The sequence below is a fragment of the Macrotis lagotis genome, chromosome 2 (genome assembly GCF_037893015.1).
Source record: "Macrotis lagotis isolate mMagLag1 chromosome 2, bilby.v1.9.chrom.fasta, whole genome shotgun sequence".
Taxonomy (NCBI): Eukaryota; Metazoa; Chordata; class Mammalia; order Peramelemorphia; family Peramelidae; genus Macrotis; species Macrotis lagotis.
In genome coordinates, this window is record NC_133659.1 from 251,837,229 (window position 1) to 251,843,780 (window position 6,552).

At 33.2% G+C, this 6,552-nt stretch overlaps 1 pseudogene; it reads right to left on the reverse strand.

Moving 5' to 3' along the window:
* Positions 1–3,646: 3,646 nt before the first annotated feature.
* Positions 3,647–5,899, reverse strand: LOC141512184 (BRCA1-A complex subunit Abraxas 1-like; annotated as a pseudogene).
* Positions 5,900–6,552: the final 653 nt, after the last annotated feature.

A 6,552-nucleotide genomic window follows, 5' to 3' on the forward strand; every position in this document is an offset into this window, starting at 1 on the left:
TTTCAGCCTTCAGATTAACAAACAGTTTAGAGATGTATACTTTCCACTAAGGTTGCCTTGTTTGCATCACGAAAATTTTATTGTCTCATAGTTGGCATTTTATTTAATGAAATTATGCATTGTTTTTATTATTTATTCATTCATCTATAAACTCAGGGATTAATTTACACTTGAATTGATTTTTAATCAGTTCTCCAATTTTTCCTTCATGATTATAGTTTTATTGGTTTTATTCATATATTTATACTTAAATTTATCTTTTCAGTAGGGGATATGTTTAATATTTCTATTTTTTCTGAATCTATTGGTAGCATTTTTAAATGCCCTCATACTTGGTCAACTTCTGTAAAAGCATTATTATACTTTCCTGAAAAATATACCATTGTATCTATCAAGTGATGTGAAGTTTGTAAAATAATTTACAAATATTATTTCATGTAAATAGAACAATGATCAAGTAATATTTTTATTATCCCAATATAACAAGTCGAGAAACTGATGCTGAAAAATCAAATGATTTTGTTCAGAGTCACACAAAATTCAAAGTTCAGCCTTTCAGATTTCAGGTCCAGAATTCTAGTTCCTATGGCAGCAGCCACCAGAAGAAGAAACTTTTCTGTTCAAATTCAGAAATAAAAAGAGAGCTTTCATATTTAATTTTTCTAAAATTTTATTCAGTTCTTTACCTTTGATCTAATTTATCTTTTGGCTGGATTTGTCTAGCAACAAAGGGCTACTTTCAGTGGGACTTCCCACTATTACAGTTTTACCATGGATTTCTCCTTGATGTAACAATAATAATTAATAAAAATAAATGCATTGATGTAGCCCTTTAAAGTAAGTAATGAATTTTGCAAATATTATCTAATTTTATTGAGGGTGGTATGTACAGGAATAACTCATTTTCTTGAACTCAGTTTAATTGGGCTAATCAAATATTGAGGGTTTTTGTAAAATAAATTGAAGTTTTCTTTAATAGAAGAAAATGCATCAAAAGTCCATTGGTATTATTTTTTCAATACATCGTGTCTCAGTGTCACATTTTGGTAATTTTTTTTTGCAAGGCAATGGGGTTGATTTGCCCAAGATCACCCACTAGGTAATTATTAAGTGTCTAAAGCCAAATTTGAACTCAGGTCCTCCTGACTCCAGGGCCAGTGCTTGTTCCACTGCACCATCTAGCTGGCCCAATGTTTTGGCAATTTTCATAGTATTTCAAGCTATTTTCATTATTATTATTATATCTGTTAGGATAATCTAAGATCAATTATCTGTGATGCTACTATTGCAGTTGTTTTGGGGTACCTTAAGCCACACATATCAAAGTTATTGATCAATGTTCTTTGTTCTGACTTCCACTGACCAGTTATTCCCCCGTTTCTACTTCTCCTCTGGTCTTTTTATGTCTATTTTTACTATTGCTTTATCTTAAAAACAATATTGAAATTAGATGAATTAATAATGATATAAAGACCTCTAAGTGTTCAAGTGAAAGGAAAAGTCAAACAATGTGATAAATTTCATTACTGTCTTATTTTTTAAAATTACCACAGGCACCCCAATCTTCAACAACCACCACCCTGATCAGCTGCTAGGAAAGACAAAGCCAAAAGATGACAACTTAATGAAACTTCAGATCATAATTATCATTTTTAGCAATATAGTATTTTTAGTTAAGGGATGCACATTGGTTTTTTTAGACAGAATATTATTACTCACTTAATAGACTACAGTATAGTATAAATATAACTTTTATATATCCTGGGAAAAACAAAAATTCATGTCTCATTTTATTACTATAATTACTTTATTGTGCTTATCTGCAACCAAACTCGCAATATCTTTGAGGTATAGCTGTAATAGAATAATTCCTAACTTTTAAAATAAAAAAATAAAGCAGTCTGAGGTTAATTGTCTTATCTAAGGTCTCAAAGCAAATAAATGGCTACAATCACATTTGAACTCAGGTCTTCCAAACTCCAACTTCTATATTCTACCCTCTGCACAACCTAGTGACCTACTATAAGACCTACCTGCCTGAAAGTTTTCAGATGATATATCATTCACTTCAGCTACACAGATATTATGGAAGGAAACAAGCATTTATTAAACACTAATTGTAACTCAAGATAGAAATATTATCTCATTTAACAGTCTGAAAAGGTATATGATATTATTATTCCTATATTATAATTGAGGAAACTGAGGCAAATAGACATTAAGAAATTTACCCAAGATCAGTTAGAAAGTGAGTGTCTTAAATCAGATTTGGATTCAGCTCTCCCTGACTGCAGACCCAGTCCTCTATCCACAGGCACTATGCAGCTACCTCTAAGTGTCTCTTTATATATATTAAGTATTGATTTTTATTCACTATTCATGGAGAATTTAATTAAATTGATGCTTCCCTATTTATGTCTTTTAATTATGTCTATTTTTACTGTTTCTTTATCTGAAATCATCATTATTATTATTGTTCCTTTTTAATTAGACCTGAAAAAAAGTAAAATAAAATGAAATTCACCCAAGAAAAATTAAATTTTAACCCAGCCCCTTAGTAAAATTTTGTGAATCTATATTTCTTGGAAACATCTTGTTGGACTCTGCTTTCTAAACTACACTGTTACTGTCTTCCACTTTGGAGTTGACTTCATTTCACTCATATTTGTGGTTCTACTCATCATTTGTATATTTCCTTCCATCCTATCCTCTATTTTTTTTCATTTCTTTGTTGCACCACTCTCTCTTTGGAAAGTGACAAAACTGATCTTGTTATCTCTTAGACCTTTTTGTTTCTTCCTTAAGGATATGATTTCTCTCTCATCACACTCAATTTGGATCAATGTACAACATGGAAACAAAGTAAAGATTGACAGATTGCTTTCTGTGGGGGTGGGGGAGGGAAGTAAGATTAGGGGGGAAATTGTAAAACAAATATCTTTAATTTAAAAAAATCTAGAAAAAAAGAAAGTGACAAAAAAGAGTAGTTTGCTTAAAACTTAGTAATTTGTAACAAATCTATAATTTTGCCTCACTGCTCCTTTTCTCTTCCTTTTACCTAATCTTCATCTCAAATTCTTATTCTTTCTTTCCTCTTAATCTCCCTTTCACAATCTGTCATAGTCACACTGCATTTTGGTTTGCTTATATCACCCCTATCATGCCTCTAAACCATGCCCTTTCCCTGCTGTCCCAATATTTCCCTGCTAAAGTTAATGTAGAGAGAAACTGTGTTAAATTTTTCTTTGGTTCAGTTCAGATGAAAAAGAGTTTTGTGTCACACATTCCCTCATCCCTTTCTCCATCTTTCTGATCTTTTCAACACCCATACCTTAATTATGGGAGATAGTAAGTTCCTTCTTCTTTCCCCCATTTTTTCATTAATATATTTTTCCTTTCTTTCTCTTTTTTGGTTTTGATTTATTTTAATAGTCTCAGTAGAAGTTTTTATTTACAAAAACTAAAATATAACTAGTAATTTTTAACAAACTCCTAGAGTACTGAAATAAAAATATTACCACATTTCTAATTAAACAAATCTCCAAAATATTTTGTATAAAACAACACTTCAGAATATTATTACAACTTATCTAATTGGGACAATCAGAAAAATTGTGTGAAAAGTTTAGAAAGTTGGTGACTCCATCTATTCATTAATAGCCTTCAATTTCTCAGCATCTTCATCTGTTTCCATACTGCTTATTAGCTCACTTTTTCTGATCAATGTTTTCATGATCTCTTAAAAGTGACTGATCATGAATTTCTACAAGTTGTGCTTTCTTGAATGGTCTTTGGGTCTCTAAATCAGGAAATTTATACTTAATTCCACTCCCTGTTTCATCAACCACATATCATGTTTCAGAATGAAGAAATCCAAAACTTGGGGGAAATGTCCATAAAGCTTCAGAGAGAAAAAAATTCTCTTCTGTTCCTAGGTCACAGCTTCTTACAGTTGATACTAGAGTCTTTGCTCTTTTTGTTGTCAGTTCTTCTTTCAGTCTATTTATATCCTTTGTTAATTTTTCTACTGATTGCTCACTGTCTGATAATTGAGTGCATATTTCCTTTAATTCTTCCTGTGAAGAGGCCTATATCTATATCTATCTATCTATCTATCTATCTATCTATCTATCTATCTATCTATCTAGTTCACTCATCTTTTTACCCCCTTCTGAAGTTCCATATTCATTAAAAAATTCAGACCTATGTAAAGGTGATGGATATACAGGAACCCAACACAGTCTTATATCCCTGTGGCTCTGACATACCCAAGTTGTTCACCATTAAAGACACTTTATGATAATTCTAAAGCACATTTTTTCAATTAATTTATAGCAGTTAAAAATTAGCAACAGTCTTCTCATCTTCATTTCGTATTCATTATAAGAGTACCCCACACAAATGAGGTAGACAAGTATCCTTTATTTGTTCATAATTACTCAACTAAAACTGATTCAATTTATAAGCAATTACTTTTATCTACAATAGAATTGTCAATTATTTTTAAATATTAAAAAAACACTTGATGATTACATTTTATGAGTTAGTTAATTTAAAACAGGTAGAGTAGTTAAGTGGCCAAGAGGATAGAACACCAACACTGGAGGCAGGGAGACCTGAGCCCAAATCCAGCCACAGACAATAACTACCTAGCTGTATGACCTTGAGTAAGTCACTTAAACCCATTGCCTCATTAAAGCCCCCCCCCAAAAAAAGGAATATAACTATAATTAGGCATAACCAATATTTGACTTAAATTATTGTACATTAGTTTTAAAAAGCTTCCATTAAATCAATAAAATTTTTACACGAATCATGAATCTAGGGGTAGCTAGGTGGCATAGTGGATAAAGCACCAGCCCTGGAGTCAGGAGTACCTGGGTTCAAATCTGGTCTCAGACACTTAATGATTACCTAGCTGTGTGGCCTTGGGCAAGCCACTTAACCCCCCATTTGCCTTGCAAAAACCTAAAAAAAAAGGAATCGTGAAGCTATTTGGAAAAGGTATCTGAACAACATGATATAACTGATATAACCAACAATTGGATTAAGCTATTTTCCATTAGTTTAAAAAAAAGCAGCCAATAAATCAATTCATTTATTACAAGAATCTTGATGCTACATGGAAAAGGTATCTGTAAACATGAGATAGTACTATCCTTATTACCATCATTAAGAGATGGAGAAAGTTGTGGTTTTTCTCCCAGTGGTATAAGGATCACTGTGACCCCTGTGTTCAAAAAAACCCAGATATGAAAGGGAAAGAGCATATGACATAAACCAATTCATAAAATGTTGTTACATTAACTTAGACATTTGTAAAAAGTATTTAAGAAGTAAACATTGAAAACTCACAGCATAGCACAAGCTGAATTTCACTAGGTAAATAAACCAAATATGCCAACACTTACCCTCCCCGAAGTCCAAGTAAAGCATAATCCAACCTATGACTGGAGCAACTTATGTTTGGTGTTAGCATAAGAAAAAGCAAATCCCAGATTTGACAAATATTTTTTTGGCAATTTTGGGGAAGAATCGTCTCTCAAAATGCTATCGTTTGATCTGAATTACGTCTGACTTGGTACTATCCAACAACATTTTCTTGGCAGCACGGGATGATCTTCTGGGCCTGTTCCTTTATTTCATCTATTGAGTTATAAAAGCTGAAAAGCTGATAGCCTGCTTGCAAGTTGCCTTTCTATGTCTTCTCGGCGTTGGAGTTAAAGACTGGAAAGTGAGGAAGTCAAACCCGAACCCCGAGAGCCTCTAGCGATCCACGCTACGAAAGCTACCCTGGTCCCGGACCCCCAGTCGCTCCAAGCACGCGCTCCAACTTTCTTTTCCTTAAGACCATTTTTAATAAAAAAAATCACCCACTTAGGTCACTCCTTTCTTTCATTCCCGCTGTGAGGTCACAGTTCTATAGTGACTGTACCTAATCAGGACACTGGATGCTCCTCTCTTCCTTCAGGATCAGAATCCTGCTTCTTCTGTGCTCCTGAGGACACCCCTGGTTATACTACTGCCTCACTACTGTACTGGAGAGTCTCTGGGACTTTTGCGTTGTTTCCTCTTTCATTGCTCTTTGGTTTAACCCTGGACTGGATGAATAAATTTATTAAAGGGTCACTTTGGATTTGGGACTGTTGCTTGATCTGGTGATCTTCTGAAATCTCTGCAGTAAAAGTTGGAGAAGTGAGATCTCTGCACCTTTCACATAACTATATTTACCTAGAATAGCAAGCAATAATTAAATACTTATTACACACCATACATACTGCAGCAGATGCTTGTGATACAAAGACCAAAAAAAAATGACAAAATCCCTGCCATTAAGGAGGTTTTATTTTACAGGGTGATAGCATATTTGTATAGACAAAATAAATAGAATTTCATGGGGCAGGGCAAAGGAAGCTGAAAAGAAAAGGAAAAGGATGATAAAGAAAATATGTCTTCAACTGAGGAAATTGAGGAAAACTAGTAATTCTAAAAGATCAAAATGAAGACAAAGTGCATTCCAACATGATAGTTGGATGATTTCCTTTTTTCTGG